Genomic DNA, 16,444 nt, shown 5'->3' on the forward strand with positions numbered 1-16,444 from the left:
AGAGCAGGCACGCAGGCACACAACCCTCACAACGAGGGTGCCTGGGGCTGCCACTCTCCGCCCGCGGGCGGGACCCTGGGCGGGGCTCGGAGCCCACCGGCACTCCGGAGACCCTGGCGGCCCGCCCCGGGGGCTTTGAGGGTGACTGCCAAAGCCCGGGCACTGCCTCCTTAGCGGAGCCCAGCCCCGGGCTCCACCACACACCGGTGGAGAAGCTGCCACCGCAACACAGCCTCAGTGCGTCCGTCCCAGTCCGTGTCCCAGCCTGTGCGTCCCCCCCACCCTCAACCTCCACCCCCTGTCCGTCTGGCTCTGCGACATGCCTGTTGGGCTGTGGCTCTCGCTCAGGAGCTCTCTCCCCGCGTGCCAGCCCCCTCTTTCTCTGTCTCTGTCCATGTCTCTCTGTACGTCTAGATACATACATGCACATATACGTGTATATTTCCATCTCGCTCCCTCCTCCTCCTCCTCCTCCCCCCCCCCCCCGTTCTGTCTGTCGGTCCCTGTCCTGCGGGGACTCTAGTCCCTCTGCCCGCACAAGAACGCAGGATATGGCGAGGCCAAGAAGGAACACCAACGGAGCCATGGATAGGGGTCTCATAGCACCATTTCTCACGGGCGGCTGGCTCGGAGACACAGCAAGCCGGAGCCGCACGATCCCCAACCTGCCGGCCGCTTCTCTGCCAACCAACCGACCCACCAACCGACCGACACGCCAAGCCGGCCAACTGCAATCCGCGCCCCTCTGCAATTTGCAGTCCACCATCCGCGCTTCCTAGCTTGGCCACCGCAGCTGTACCGGTGGCCTATGGCCAACTGGCAACAGCTGACGGCCAAGCGGTCACAGCTGATGACCGTGCACCACCCGAGGCAGCACCCCTCCACGCGAGGCCCAGAGCCTGGAAACGGCTCTCTGGGACTCTGTCGCCACAGTCCCCGCCTGTCTCTCTCCGCCTCTCTCTTGCTCCGTCTCTGGCCTTCTCTCATCCTCTCTCTCACCTCCCTGGGTCAGGAGAGGTGACGTGTAGCCAGTGAAGGGACCGGAGATCGGGCGGGACGCTGGTCGCTGAGGAGGGGCGAGGGCCCGGACGGAAGGCTGTGTGACGAAGGGTGACGGCAGACTGGAGCCGCTGCACCCTGGTGGCACGGGTGGCTCCCCGTGGCTTTGGGCCAGTCGGTGGGGCCGGCCAGTGCCAGGGCCAGGGCCGCGCGTGCCTAGGGCCGGAGGGGCCTGAGAGGACCCTGCGACCCCCTCGCTTGCCACGAGCGGGGGACCGCAGAGCAGCCAGGCGGGTCTGGGGTGGTGGGGCTGGGGGTGGGGGTGAGCGGGGTTGGGGGGGGCGGGGTGTAAGCCGTACGGGGCCCGGGGAGTCCCAGGATGCCAGGGCGCCGAGACTTCTGTCACCGTCAGGGAAGTGACAGAGGCCCGTGGAGCCACGGGTGGCGCGGAGGGGCCTCGCTGCGGGCCAAGAGTAGCCCGCCGCCCACGCCGGCGGCGTCCGGGGGAGGCGGGGAGCAGGCGGGAGGCGCGGCGCCGGCGGAGCCGGCCCGCGAGGAGATGCTCGCCACCCGAGCGGCCCAGCAGCACGGCGCACGCTCACGAGGCAGGCCGGGAGCAGGCTCTTGGGGCGCCGGCAGCCGGGTCCCAGCGTCTACGGCCATACCACCCTGAACGCGCCCGATCTCGTCTGATCTCGGAAGCTAAGCAGGGTCGGGCCTGGTTAGTACTTGGATGGGAGACCGCCTGGGAATACCGGGTGCTGTAGGCTTTTGCTCGCCTCTCCTTTTGCGCCGCCGCCCCGGCGTGGCTCCCTCCGAACCCCTGGCGCCCCTTGCCCCTCTTCTGCCGCCCAGCCAGCCGAAGGTACCCCTGGCCAGCGGCGGGTCAGCCGCCCGGCACTACAAGCTCGCAGCCCGGGCCGCACGCCAGGCCCGTCGGCCCCGGCTCCCCCCCACACCCTCTTCTCAGTCCTCTTCGCTCCCGCAGGCCGACAGCCCGCAGCCCTTCGCCGAGCCGCGGTCGCCGCCGTCGCCGCCGCTGCCATCGCCGCGCTCCCTCCCGCTCCCCGCCCCCGCCGCCCCCAAAGCCCAAGCCCAGGGCTGCCTGCCGGCGCAGGCCTCCACCAGGCTTTCTCCATCCCAGGACGTGCCGGTCCTTTGCACCTCGGCCCGAGCCCAGGGGACGACCATCCCTGTGCCTGCACCTGGGCCCCGAGACACAGGATAGGCGTGTCCTCCGGCAAACGGGATGCCCACCCGCCCCGCCCCACCGGGGGCCTCTGTCTCTGCTGGCAGGCACCTCGCCCCACACCCCCGCGCGCGCGCGCGCGCGCGCGCCCCCTCCCGTCTCCCACAAGAGCCAGGAGCCCTCGGTTCCCGCCGGCCGCAGTGGCCCCGACACACAGGGGAAAAAGAGCCGGGACAAACCAGGGGACGGAGAGAGCAGCACCCCAACACCCCGCACGCCCTCGGGCTCCAGGAGAGACCACCATGTCGGAGCCTGCCGACGAGACGAACGGTTCCTGAAGTGGGGAGTGAGGATTGAGAAGAAAATAGACAAGAGACAAAGATGGGATCGGGAGGGCGAGCAGTTCTGACTAGACTGCTGCGCCTGCTTGATTTTTCAGCATTCTTTTATACAGACAGAAACAGGAAGGTTACATAAAGCGGCTGAGGCAGCAAGTACAGATTAGTTATGTTTTTCCAAAGTTTGGCCCTGACTGTCTTTAGACCTTTTGAGATTGTCCCATTCCCAGAACAGCAGGTGTCTGTTTCTGTTTGTTCTTTATGCTTATCGGAGTTCCCCTCAGCCATCCTCCCAACCTCTGCTTGTAGTTACATTTTCTTAACGCTTGATGCTCCAGCTCCCCGCAATTCCCCCTTTTTTATTTTTTGAGATCGTGCCTGGCTTAGGTGGTCAGTACAGACATTCTCACTTACCCGTCATTGGATATCCTTCATCAAAGCGATCGACTCCTGTCTTAGGTTGTAAGACATCCACTGATCATTACCCGTCATTGGCTACCGATCTCCTTCGGGGTTAGACAGGGGCAGTGGCTTTTGGTTTATTAGCCATGTGGAGCCTTATTTTGTGAATTTCTCCATAAATATCTGTGACTATCCCCATCACAGCTTCTGTGATGCAGGGGAGGAAACATAGTATCAGGAGGATCACAACAGGCGGAATTACAAGGGGAGGGGGGCATAATTTGAAGCATTGAAGAGTATGATGGCAATACATTGTGAAAACTAGAGACAAGTTTGTTGAGAGTATCAGCTATATCGGTGTTTAAAGGAGAGGTCTCTTGCAGTGTCAAGACCTCTTTATGAAACTGGATAAGATCAAGAGTAACATTTTTTTCTTACACGGTCTGTGAGACTCGTACCTCATAGCAGAAAAATGTTTATTCCAATCACCCTTTGTCTGTTAACAGCCGAAGCATAAAGTCCCATGATGTCTTACCTTCTCAGGGTCAAGTCACCCATATTGTAACAGTTCTGTTGAGATAAGTGGAGAGAACTGATCTTCATTGCCCTCATGACTTCTCTCACAATCAGGTGAGAGAGGAAAGCCAGAGACAGCAATGGCTTTTGCCAGGCAGGGGGAAGGGGAGGAAAGGCTCCTTTTTGGATCTTCTAAGGCAGCTCATTGGGGGTCCCCACTCGGTTCCGCCCGGCTTAGGTTGTATCTCCCGTGAGATATCTTACCCGTCTTTGGCTGCAAACCATCTTTGGGGGACCAGACAGAGAGACATAAGGTGTAAACACAAGAATGGAACAGTAGGGGGCGTGGATGGGTATCTACAGATGTCTTCTCTTCTGTGGGCTGTCGCTCATGGTATGGTTTAACACCGACCAGGAATTCACAAAGGTTTTTCTTCCGGACCTGGAGAAATACAAGCAAAGCCTCTTCCCCGTGTTATCTCGCGGGGAGAAGTAGGATCAGCTTCCCCACGTAATATTTTAAACAAAGGTTGTAATTCACCGGTTGTCAACCGCAACTGAGGTCTAATCCAGTTAATGCCTCCCAGTAGCTTTTGGAAATCATTTAACGTTTTTAAACAATCTCGCCGGATTTGTATTTTTTTGAGGCACAATGGCCTGAGGCATTAAACAATATCCCAGATAAGAGTAAGGAGGCACTTGCTGAATTTTTTCTGGGGCTATAACTAGCCCATAATTGTGGAGCTTTTCTTGTAAATGAGCAAAAGCAGCAAGCAACTTTGGTTCACAAGAGTGGGCAAGAAGTATGTCATCCGTGTAGTGGATGATGTAAATATCTGGAAATGTCCTTCGGGTAGGTTTTATTGCAGCTGATACAAGTTTTTGACATAATGTAGGGCTACTAGCCATTCCCTGAGGTAGCACTAGCCAATGATAGCTCTTAAAAGGTTCTTGTAAATTAACGGAAGGAACACTGAAAGCAAATCCAGGGCAGTCATCAGGATTTAAAGGTATAGTATAAAAACAATCTTTGAAGTCCAAAACAATTTTACATGTGTGTTTTGGTGTGGCTGCAGGACAGGGCAAGCCTGTCTGTAAGGCTCCCCTTCATTTCATGGTTTTATTAACTTTTTCTAAATCTTGTCATAATCTCTATCTACCAGATTTTTTTTTTATTTTTTTTTTTTTAATAACAAAAATGGGAGAATTCCCGGGAGAATTGGAGGGGGCAATGTGTCCCTTTTTAAGTTGCTCCTGTACTAGCAGCTTGGCGGCTTGAATCTTTTTCGGTTGATAGGGGCCTCGGGCAGTGGATCTAGCCCTGCAACTACACTTGGAGGAGAGCTTCATTGTAACCCAGGCTTCTATTCTGATTGAGATTCTAATAAAGGCCCAGTCTGTTGAGCCTGGACTAATTGCATTTGAACAGAGAGGGAAGTGAGTGCAGCTTGTAATCTTTGCACCTCTGCTTCCCAGGGGGATCCAGTTTGGGTTGATCATTCTCAGAGTATCTGATTCCCTCGTGTCTAGGATCGATCACATCCCTAACCAAATTCCATAAGGAAAAAGTATCTACTGGTACTTCAGAGGGTCCACGAGCATCATAATATCCCTGTAAACGCTCTCTCACCTTTTCCCAAGTTTCTAAGTTTAAAGTCCCTTCTTCGGGGAACCAGGGACATATTTGTACTACAAATTCTAAAAATCGAAGCAACTGTGCTTCACTGGTTTTAACTCCTCTAGCTTTTAGCATGCTCCTTAACATGTGAGTAAACAGCCTTTTACTGTTACCCTGTCCCATTTTATTTTACTCCCGACTATGGTATCTCACCGCTTTCACTAACCTTATTCGACGCGTCTCGTTTGCAAGCGGAGTCCTTCACTGATTCCCCAGTAGTCAGGTCCCTGTTCGGGCGCCACTTGTCGGAGCCTGCCGACGAGACGAACGGTTCCTGAAGTGGGGAGTGAGGATTGAGAGAAAAAATTGGACAAGAGACAAAGATGGGATCGGGAGGGCGAGCAGTTCTGACTGGACTGCTGCGCCTGCTTGATTTTTCAGCATTCTTTTATACAGACAGAAACAAGAAGGTTACATAAAGCGGCTGAGGCAGCAAGTACAGATTAGTTATGTTTCTCCAAAGTTTGGCCCTGACTGTCTTTAGACCTTTTGAGATTGTCCCATTCCCAGAACAGCAGGTGTCTGTTTCTGTTTGTTCTTTATGCTTATCGGAGTTCCCCTCAGCCATCCTCCCAACCTCTGCTTGTAGTTACATTTTCTTAACCCTTGATGCTCCAGCTCCCCACACCACCACAAGGGGAAGAGCAGGCACGCAGGCACACAACCCTCACAACGAGGGTGCCTGGGGCTGCCACTCTCCGCCCGCGGGCGGGACCCTGGGCGGGGCTCGGAGCCCACCGGCACTCCGGAGACCCTGGCGGCCCGCCCCGGGGGCTTTGAGGGTGACTGCCAAAGCCCGGGCACTGCCTCCTTAGCGGAGCCCAGCCCCGGGCTCCACCACACACCGGTGGAGAAGCTGCCACCGCAACACAGCCTCAGTGCGTCCGTCCCAGTCCGTGTCCCAGCCTGTGCGTCCCCCCCACCCTCAACCTCCACCCCCTGTCCGTCTGGCTCTGCGACATGCCTGTTGGGCTGTGGCTCTCGCTCAGGAGCTCTCTCCCCGCGTGCCAGCCCCCTCTTTCTCTGTCTCTGTCCATGTCTCTCTGTACGTCTAGATACATACATGCACATATACGTGTATATTTCCATCTCGCTCCCTCCTCCTCCTCCTCCTCCCCCCCCCCCCCGTTCTGTCTGTCGGTCCCTGTCCTGCGGGGACTCTAGTCCCTCTGCCCGCACAAGAACGCAGGATATGGCGAGGCCAAGAAGGAACACCAACGGAGCCATGGATAGGGGTCTCATAGCACCATTTCTCACGGGCGGCTGGCTCGGAGACACAGCAAGCCGGAGCCGCACGATCCCCAACCTGCCGGCCGCTTCTCTGCCAACCAACCGACCCACCAACCGACCGACACGCCAAGCCGGCCAACTGCAATCCGCGCCCCTCTGCAATTTGCAGTCCACCATCCGCGCTTCCTAGCTTGGCCACCGCAGCTGTACCGGTGGCCTATGGCCAACTGGCAACAGCTGACGGCCAAGCGGTCACAGCTGATGACCGTGCACCACCCGAGGCAGCACCCCTCCACGCGAGGCCCAGAGCCTGGAAACGGCTCTCTGGGACTCTGTCGCCACAGTCCCCGCCTGTCTCTCTCCGCCTCTCTCTTGCTCCGTCTCTGGCCTTCTCTCATCCTCTCTCTCACCTCCCTGGGTCAGGAGAGGTGACGTGTAGCCAGTGAAGGGACCGGAGATCGGGCGGGACGCTGGTCGCTGAGGAGGGGCGAGGGCCCGGACGGAAGGCTGTGTGACGAAGGGTGACGGCAGACTGGAGCCGCTGCACCCTGGTGGCACGGGTGGCTCCCCGTGGCTTTGGGCCAGTCGGTGGGGCCGGCCAGTGCCAGGGCCAGGGCCGCGCGTGCCTAGGGCCGGAGGGGCCTGAGAGGACCCTGCGACCCCCTCGCTTGCCACGAGCGGGGGACCGCAGAGCAGCCAGGCGGGTCTGGGGTGGTGGGGCTGGGGGTGGGGGTGAGCGGGGTTGGGGGGGGCGGGGTGTAAGCCGTACGGGGCCCGGGGAGTCCCAGGATGCCAGGGCGCCGAGACTTCTGTCACCGTCAGGGAAGTGACAGAGGCCCGTGGAGCCACGGGTGGCGCGGAGGGGCCTCGCTGCGGGCCAAGAGTAGCCCGCCGCCCACGCCGGCGGCGTCCGGGGGAGGCGGGGAGCAGGCGGGAGGCGCGGCGCCGGCGGAGCCGGCCCGCGAGGAGACGCTCGCCACCCGAGCGGCCCAGCAGCACGGCGCACGCTCACGAGGCAGGCCGGGAGCAGGCTCTTGGGGCGCCGGCAGCCGGGTCCCAGCGTCTACGGCCATACCACCCTGAACGCGCCCGATCTCGTCTGATCTCGGAAGCTAAGCAGGGTCGGGCCTGGTTAGTACTTGGATGGGAGACCGCCTGGGAATACCGGGTGCTGTAGGCTTTTGCTCGCCTCTCCTTTTGCGCCGCCGCCCCGGCGTGGCTCCCTCCGAACCCCTGGCGCCCCTTGCCCCTCTTCTGCCGCCCAGCCAGCCGAAGGTACCCCTGGCCAGCGGCGGGTCAGCCGCCCGGCACTACAAGCTCGCAGCCCGGGCCGCACGCCAGGCCCGTCGGCCCCGGCTCCCCCCCACACCCTCTTCTCAGTCCTCTTCGCTCCCGCAGGCCGACAGCCCGCAGCCCTTCGCCGAGCCGCGGTCGCCGCCGTCGCCGCCGCTGCCATCGCCGCGCTCCCTCCCGCTCCCCGCCCCCGCCGCCCCCAAAGCCCAAGCCCAGGGCTGCCTGCCGGCGCAGGCCTCCACCAGGCTTTCTCCATCCCAGGACGTGCCGGTCCTTTGCACCTCGGCCCGAGCCCAGGGGACGACCATCCCTGTGCCTGCACCTGGGCCCCGAGACACAGGATAGGCGTGTCCTCCGGCAAACGGGATGCCCACCCGCCCCGCCCCACCGGGGGCCTCTGTCTCTGCTGGCAGGCACCTCGCCCCACACCCCCGCGCGCGCGCGCGCGCGCGCGCCCCCTCCCGTCTCCCACAAGAGCCAGGAGCCCTCGGTTCCCGCCGGCCGCAGTGGCCCCGACACACAGGGGAAAAAGAGCCGGGACAAACCAGGGGACGGAGAGAGCAGCACCCCAACACCCCGCACGCCCTCGGGCTCCAGGAGAGACCACCATGTCGGAGCCTGCCGACGAGACGAACGGTTCCTGAAGTGGGGAGTGAGGATTGAGAAGAAAATAGACAAGAGACAAAGATGGGATCGGGAGGGCGAGCAGTTCTGACTAGACTGCTGCGCCTGCTTGATTTTTCAGCATTCTTTTATACAGACAGAAACAGGAAGGTTACATAAAGCGGCTGAGGCAGCAAGTACAGATTAGTTATGTTTTTCCAAAGTTTGGCCCTGACTGTCTTTAGACCTTTTGAGATTGTCCCATTCCCAGAACAGCAGGTGTCTGTTTCTGTTTGTTCTTTATGCTTATCGGAGTTCCCCTCAGCCATCCTCCCAACCTCTGCTTGTAGTTACATTTTCTTAACGCTTGATGCTCCAGCTCCCCGCAATTCCCCCTTTTTTATTTTTTGAGATCGTGCCTGGCTTAGGTGGTCAGTACAGACATTCTCACTTACCCGTCATTGGATATCCTTCATCAAAGCGATCGACTCCTGTCTTAGGTTGTAAGACATCCACTGATCATTACCCGTCATTGGCTACCGATCTCCTTCGGGGTTAGACAGGGGCAGTGGCTTTTGGTTTATTAGCCATGTGGAGCCTTATTTTGTGAATTTCTCCATAAATATCTGTGACTATCCCCATCACAGCTTCTGTGATGCAGGGGAGGAAACATAGTATCAGGAGGATCACAACAGGCGGAATTACAAGGGGAGGGGGGCATAATTTGAAGCATTGAAGAGTATGATGGCAATACATTGTGAAAACTAGAGACAAGTTTGTTGAGAGTATCAGCTATATCGGTGTTTAAAGGAGAGGTCTCTTGCAGTGTCAAGACCTCTTTATGAAACTGGATAAGATCAAGAGTAACATTTTTTTCTTACACGGTCTGTGAGACTCGTACCTCATAGCAGAAAAATGTTTATTCCAATCACCCTTTGTCTGTTAACAGCCGAAGCATAAAGTCCCATGATGTCTTACCTTCTCAGGGTCAAGTCACCCATATTGTAACACTTCTGTTGAGATAAGTGGAGAGAACTGATCTTCATTGCCCTCATGACTTCTCTCACAATCAGGTGAGAGAGGAAAGCCAGAGACAGCAATGGCTTTTGCCAGGCAGGGGGAAGGGGAGGAAAGGCTCCTTTTTGGATCTTCTAAGGCAGCTCATTGGGGGTCCCCACTCGGTTCCGCCCGGCTTAGGTTGTATCTCCCGTGAGATATCTTACCCGTCTTTGGCTGCAAACCATCTTTGGGGGACCAGACAGAGAGACATAAGGTGTAAACACAAGAATGGAACAGTAGGGGGCGTGGATGGGTATCTACAGATGTCTTCTCTTCTGTGGGCTGTCGCTCATGGTATGGTTTAACACCGACCAGGAATTCACAAAGGTTTTTCTTCCGGACCTGGAGAAATACAAGCAAAGCCTCTTCCCCGTGTTATCTCGCGGGGAGAAGTAGGATCAGCTTCCCCACGTAATATTTTAAACAAAGGTTGTAATTCACCGGTTGTCAACCGCAACTGAGGTCTAATCCAGTTAATGCCTCCCAGTAGCTTTTGGAAATCATTTAACGTTTTTAAACAATCTCGCCGGATTTGTATTTTTTTGAGGCACAATGGCCTGAGGCATTAAACAATATCCCAGATAAGAGTAAGGAGGCACTTGCTGAATTTTTTCTGGGGCTATAACTAGCCCATAATTGTGGAGCTTTTCTTGTAAATGAGCAAAAGCAGCAAGCAACTTTGGTTCACAAGAGTGGGCAAGAAGTATGTCATCCGTGTAGTGGATGATGTAAATATCTGGAAATGTCCTTCGGGTAGGTTTTATTGCAGCTGATACAAGTTTTTGACATAATGTAGGGCTACTAGCCCTTCCCTGAGGTAGCACTAGCCAATGATAGCTCTTAAAAGGTTCTTGTAAATTAACGGAAGGAACACTGAAAGCAAATCCAGGGCAGTCATCAGGATTTAAAGGTATAGTATAAAAACAATCTTTGAAGTCCAAAACAATTTTACATGTGTGTTTTGGTGTGGCTGCAGGACAGGGCAAGCCTGTCTGTAAGGCTCCCCTTCATTTCATGGTTTTATTAACTTTTTCTAAATCTTGTCATAATCTCTATCTACCAGATTTTTTTTTTTTTTTTTTTTTTTTTAATAACAAAAATGGGAGAATTCCCGGGAGAATTGGAGGGGGCAATGTGTCCCTTTTTAAGTTGCCCCTGTACTAGCAGCTTGGCGGCTTGAATCTTTTTCGGTTGATAGGGGCCTCGGGCAGTGGATCTAGCCCTGCAACTACACTTGGAGGAGAGCTTCATTGTAACCCAGGCTTCTATTCTGATTGAGATTCTAATAAAGGCCCAGTCTGTTGAGCCTGGACTAATTGCATTTGAACAGAGAGGGAAGTGAGTGCAGCTTGTAATCTTTGCACCTCTGCTTCCCAGGGGGATCCAGTTTGGGTTGATCATTCTCAGAGTATCTGATTCCCTCGTGTCTAGGATCGATCACATCCCTAACCAAATTCCATAAGGAAAAAGTATCTACTGGTACTTCAGAGGGTCCACGAGCATCATAATATCCCTGTAAACGCTCTCTCACCTTTTCCCAAGTTTCTAAGTTTAAAGTCCCTTCTTCGGGGAACCAGGGACATATTTGTACTACAAATTCTAAAAATCGAAGCAACTGTGCTTCACTGGTTTTAACTCCTCTAGCTTTTAGCATGCTCCTTAACATGTGAGTAAACAGCCTTTTACTGTTACCCTGTCCCATTTTATTTTACTCCCGACTATGGTATCTCACCGCTTTCACTAACCTTATTCGACGCGTCTCGTTTGCAAGCGGAGTCCTTCACTGATTCCCCAGTAGTCAGGTCCCTGTTCGGGCGCCACTTGTCGGAGCCTGCCGACGAGACGAACGGTTCCTGAAGTGGGGAGTGAGGATTGAGAGAAAAAATTGGACAAGAGACAAAGATGGGATCGGGAGGGCGAGCAGTTCTGACTGGACTGCTGCGCCTGCTTGATTTTTCAGCATTCTTTTATACAGACAGAAACAAGAAGGTTACATAAAGCGGCTGAGGCAGCAAGTACAGATTAGTTATGTTTCTCCAAAGTTTGGCCCTGACTGTCTTTAGACCTTTTGAGATTGTCCCATTCCCAGAACAGCAGGTGTCTGTTTCTGTTTGTTCTTTATGCTTATCGGAGTTCCCCTCAGCCATCCTCCCAACCTCTGCTTGTAGTTACATTTTCTTAACCCTTGATGCTCCAGCTCCCCACACCACCACAAGGGGAAGAGCAGGCACGCAGGCACACAACCCTCACAACGAGGGTGCCTGGGGCTGCCACTCTCCGCCCGCGGGCGGGACCCTGGGCGGGGCTCGGAGCCCACCGGCACTCCGGAGACCCTGGCGGCCCGCCCCGGGGGCTTTGAGGGTGACTGCCAAAGCCCGGGCACTGCCTCCTTAGCGGAGCCCAGCCCCGGGCTCGACCACACACCGGTGGAGAAGCTGCCACCGCAACACAGCCTCAGTGCGTCCGTCCCAGTCCGTGTCCCAGCCTGTGCGTCCCCCCCACCCTCAACCTCCACCCCCTGTCCGTCTGGCTCTGCGACATGCCTGTTGGGCTGTGGCTCTCGCTCAGGAGCTCTCTCCCCGCGTGCCAGCCCCCTCTTTCTCTGTCTCTGTCCATGTCTCTCTGTACGTCTAGATACATACATGCACATATACGTGTATATTTCCATCTCGCTCCCTCCTCCTCCTCCTCCTCCTCCCCCCCCCCCCCCGTTCTGTCTGTCGGTCCCTGTCCTGCGGGGACTCTAGTCCCTCTGCCCGCACAAGAACGCAGGATATGGCGAGGCCAAGAAGGAACACCAACGGAGCCATGGATAGGGGTCTCATAGCACCATTTCTCACGGGCGGCTGGCTCGGAGACACAGCAAGCCGGAGCCGCACGATCCCCAACCTGCCGGCCGCTTCTCTGCCAACCAACCGACCCACCAACCGACCGACACGCCAAGCCGGCCAACTGCAATCCGCGCCCCTCTGCAATTTGCAGTCCACCATCCGCGCTTCCTAGCTTGGCCACCGCAGCTGTACCGGTGGCCTATGGCCAACTGGCAACAGCTGACGGCCAAGCGGTCACAGCTGATGACCGTGCACCACCCGAGGCAGCACCCCTCCACGCGAGGCCCAGAGCCTGGAAACGGCTCTCTGGGACTCTGTCGCCACAGTCCCCGCCTGTCTCTCTCCGCCTCTCTCTTGCTCCGTCTCTGGCCTTCTCTCATCCTCTCTCTCACCTCCCTGGGTCAGGAGAGGTGACGTGTAGCCAGTGAAGGGACCGGAGATCGGGCGGGACGCTGGTCGCTGAGGAGGGGCGAGGGCCCGGACGGAAGGCTGTGTGACGAAGGGTGACGGCAGACTGGAGCCGCTGCACCCTGGTGGCACGGGTGGCTCCCCGTGGCTTTGGGCCAGTCGGTGGGGCCGGCCAGTGCCAGGGCCAGGGCCGCGCGTGCCTAGGGCCGGAGGGGCCTGAGAGGACCCTGCGACCCCCTCGCTTGCCACGAGCGGGGGACCGCAGAGCAGCCAGGCGGGTCTGGGGTGGTGGGGCTGGGGGTGGGGGTGAGCGGGGTTGGGGGGGGCGGGGTGTAAGCCGTACGGGGCCCGGGGAGTCCCAGGATGCCAGGGCGCCGAGACTTCTGTCACCGTCAGGGAAGTGACAGAGGCCCGTGGAGCCACGGGTGGCGCGGAGGGGCCTCGCTGCGGGCCAAGAGTAGCCCGCCGCCCACGCCGGCGGCGTCCGGGGGAGGCGGGGAGCAGGCGGGAGGCGCGGCGCCGGCGGAGCCGGCCCGCGAGGAGATGCTCGCCACCCGAGCGGCCCAGCAGCACGGCGCACGCTCACGAGGCAGGCCGGGAGCAGGCTCTTGGGGCGCCGGCAGCCGGGTCCCAGCGTCTACGGCCATACCACCCTGAACGCGCCCGATCTCGTCTGATCTCGGAAGCTAAGCAGGGTCGGGCCTGGTTAGTACTTGGATGGGAGACCGCCTGGGAATACCGGGTGCTGTAGGCTTTTGCTCGCCTCTCCTTTTGCGCCGCCGCCCCGGCGTGGCTCCCTCCGAACCCCTGGCGCCCCTTGCCCCTCTTCTGCCGCCCAGCCAGCCGAAGGTACCCCTGGCCAGCGGCGGGTCAGCCGCCCGGCACTACAAGCTCGCAGCCCGGGCCGCACGCCAGGCCCGTCGGCCCCGGCTCCCCCCCACACCCTCTTCTCAGTCCTCTTCGCTCCCGCAGGCCGACAGCCCGCAGCCCTTCGCCGAGCCGCGGTCGCCGCCGTCGCCGCCGCTGCCATCGCCGCGCTCCCTCCCGCTCCCCGCCCCCGCCGCCCCCAAAGCCCAAGCCCAGGGCTGCCTGCCGGCGCAGGCCTCCACCAGGCTTTCTCCATCCCAGGACGTGCCGGTCCTTTGCACCTCGGCCCGAGCCCAGGGGACGACCATCCCTGTGCCTGCACCTGGGCCCCGAGACACAGGATAGGCGTGTCCTCCGGCAAACGGGATGCCCACCCGCCCCGCCCCACCGGGGGCCTCTGTCTCTGCTGGCAGGCACCTCGCCCCACACCCCCGCGCGCGCGCGCGCGCGCGCGCGCCCCCTCCCGTCTCCCACAAGAGCCAGGAGCCCTCGGTTCCCGCCGGCCGCAGTGGCCCCGACACACAGGGGAAAAAGAGCCGGGACAAACCAGGGGACGGAGAGAGCAGCACCCCAACACCCCGCACGCCCTCGGGCTCCAGGAGAGACCACCATGTCGGAGCCTGCCGACGAGACGAACGGTTCCTGAAGTGGGGAGTGAGGATTGAGAAGAAAATAGACAAGAGACAAAGATGGGATCGGGAGGGCGAGCAGTTCTGACTAGACTGCTGCGCCTGCTTGATTTTTCAGCATTCTTTTATACAGACAGAAACAGGAAGGTTACATAAAGCGGCTGAGGCAGCAAGTACAGATTAGTTATGTTTTTCCAAAGTTTGGCCCTGACTGTCTTTAGACCTTTTGAGATTGTCCCATTCCCAGAACAGCAGGTGTCTGTTTCTGTTTGTTCTTTATGCTTATCGGAGTTCCCCTCAGCCATCCTCCCAACCTCTGCTTGTAGTTACATTTTCTTAACGCTTGATGCTCCAGCTCCCCGCAATTCCCCCTTTTTTATTTTTTGAGATCGTGCCTGGCTTAGGTGGTCAGTACAGACATTCTCACTTACCCGTCATTGGATATCCTTCATCAAAGCGATCGACTCCTGTCTTAGGTTGTAAGACATCCACTGATCATTACCCGTCATTGGCTACCGATCTCCTTCGGGGTTAGACAGGGGCAGTGGCTTTTGGTTTATTAGCCATGTGGAGCCTTATTTTGTGAATTTCTCCATAAATATCTGTGACTATCCCCATCACAGCTTCTGTGATGCAGGGGAGGAAACATAGTATCAGGAGGATCACAACAGGCGGAATTACAAGGGGAGGGGGGCATAATTTGAAGCATTGAAGAGTATGATGGCAATACATTGTGAAAACTAGAGACAAGTTTGTTGAGAGTATCAGCTATATCGGTGTTTAAAGGAGAGGTCTCTTGCAGTGTCAAGACCTCTTTATGAAACTGGATAAGATCAAGAGTAACATTTTTTTCTTACACGGTCTGTGAGACTCGTACCTCATAGCAGAAAAATGTTTATTCCAATCACCCTTTGTCTGTTAACAGCCGAAGCATAAAGTCCCATGATGTCTTACCTTCTCAGGGTCAAGTCACCCATATTGTAACACTTCTGTTGAGATAAGTGGAGAGAACTGATCTTCATTGCCCTCATGACTTCTCTCACAATCAGGTGAGAGAGGAAAGCCAGAGACAGCAATGGCTTTTGCCAGGCAGGGGGAAGGGGAGGAAAGGCTCCTTTTTGGATCTTCTAAGGCAGCTCATTGGGGGTCCCCACTCGGTTCCGCCCGGCTTAGGTTGTATCTCCCGTGAGATATCTTACCCGTCTTTGGCTGCAAACCATCTTTGGGGGACCAGACAGAGAGACATAAGGTGTAAACACAAGAATGGAACAGTAGGGGGCGTGGATGGGTATCTACAGATGTCTTCTCTTCTGTGGGCTGTCGCTCATGGTATGGTTTAACACCGACCAGGAATTCACAAAGGTTTTTCTTCCGGACCTGGAGAAATACAAGCAAAGCCTCTTCCCCGTGTTATCTCGCGGGGAGAAGTAGGATCAGCTTCCCCACGTAATATTTTAAACAAAGGTTGTAATTCACCGGTTGTCAACCGCAACTGAGGTCTAATCCAGTTAATGCCTCCCAGTAGCTTTTGGAAATCATTTAACGTTTTTAAACAATCTCGCCGGATTTGTATTTTTTTGAGGCACAATGGCCTGAGGCATTAAACAATATCCCAGATAAGAGTAAGGAGGCACTTGCTGAATTTTTTCTGGGGCTATAACTAGCCCATAATTGTGGAGCTTTTCTTGTAAATGAGCAAAAGCAGCAAGCAACTTTGGTTCACAAGAGTGGGCAAGAAGTATGTCATCCGTGTAGTGGATGATGTAAATATCTGGAAATGTCCTTCGGGTAGGTTTTATTGCAGCTGATACAAGTTTTTGACATAATGTAGGGCTACTAGCCATTCCCTGAGGTAGCACTAGCCAATGATAGCTCTTAAAAGGTTCTTGTAAATTAACGGAAGGAACACTGAAAGCAAATCCAGGGCAGTCATCAGGATTTAAAGGTATAGTATAAAAACAATCTTTGAAGTCCAAAACAATTTTACATGTGTGTTTTGGTGTGGCTGCAGGACAGGGCAAGCCTGTCTGTAAGGCTCCCCTTCATTTCATGGTTTTATTAACTTTTTCTAAATCTTGTCATAATCTCTATCTACCAGATTTTTTTTTTTTTTTTTTTTTTTTTTTTTTTTTTTTAATAACAAAAATGGGAGAATTCCCGGGAGAATTGGAGGGGGCAATGTGTCCCTTTTTAAGTTGCCCCTGTACTAGCAGCTTGGCGGCTTGAATCTTTTTCGGTTGATAGGGGCCTCGGGCAGTGGATCTAGCCCTGCAACTACACTTGGAGGAGAGCTTCATTGTAACCCAGGCTTCTATTCTGATTGAGATTCTAATAAAGGCCCAGTCTGTTGAGCCTGGACTAATTGCATTTGAACAGAGAGGGAAGTGAGTGCAGCTTGTAAT

General features: G+C 56.3%; 3 non-coding genes across 3 annotated transcripts; all 3 read left to right on the forward strand.

The window, feature by feature from the left end:
• Positions 1-1,650: 1,650 nt before the first annotated feature.
• On the forward strand, positions 1,651-1,769 carry LOC148757413 (5S ribosomal RNA). The gene has a single exon (XR_016022320.1). It is a non-coding gene; the product is annotated as a 5S ribosomal RNA (ribosomal RNA).
• A 5,644-nt stretch (positions 1,770-7,413) lies between these two features.
• LOC148757414 (5S ribosomal RNA) lies at positions 7,414-7,532 on the forward strand. Its single transcript, XR_016022321.1, has one exon. It is a non-coding gene; the product is annotated as a 5S ribosomal RNA (ribosomal RNA).
• A 5,649-nt stretch (positions 7,533-13,181) lies between these two features.
• Positions 13,182-13,300, forward strand: LOC148757415 (5S ribosomal RNA). The gene has a single exon (XR_016022322.1). It is a non-coding gene; the product is annotated as a 5S ribosomal RNA (ribosomal RNA).
• The last annotated feature ends 3,144 nt before the right edge of the window (positions 13,301-16,444 follow it).

Source organism: Rhinolophus sinicus, chromosome 8 (genome assembly GCF_057876585.1).
Source record: "Rhinolophus sinicus isolate RSI-liver-muscle chromosome 8, RSI-T2T, whole genome shotgun sequence".
Taxonomy (NCBI): Eukaryota; Metazoa; Chordata; class Mammalia; order Chiroptera; family Rhinolophidae; genus Rhinolophus; species Rhinolophus sinicus.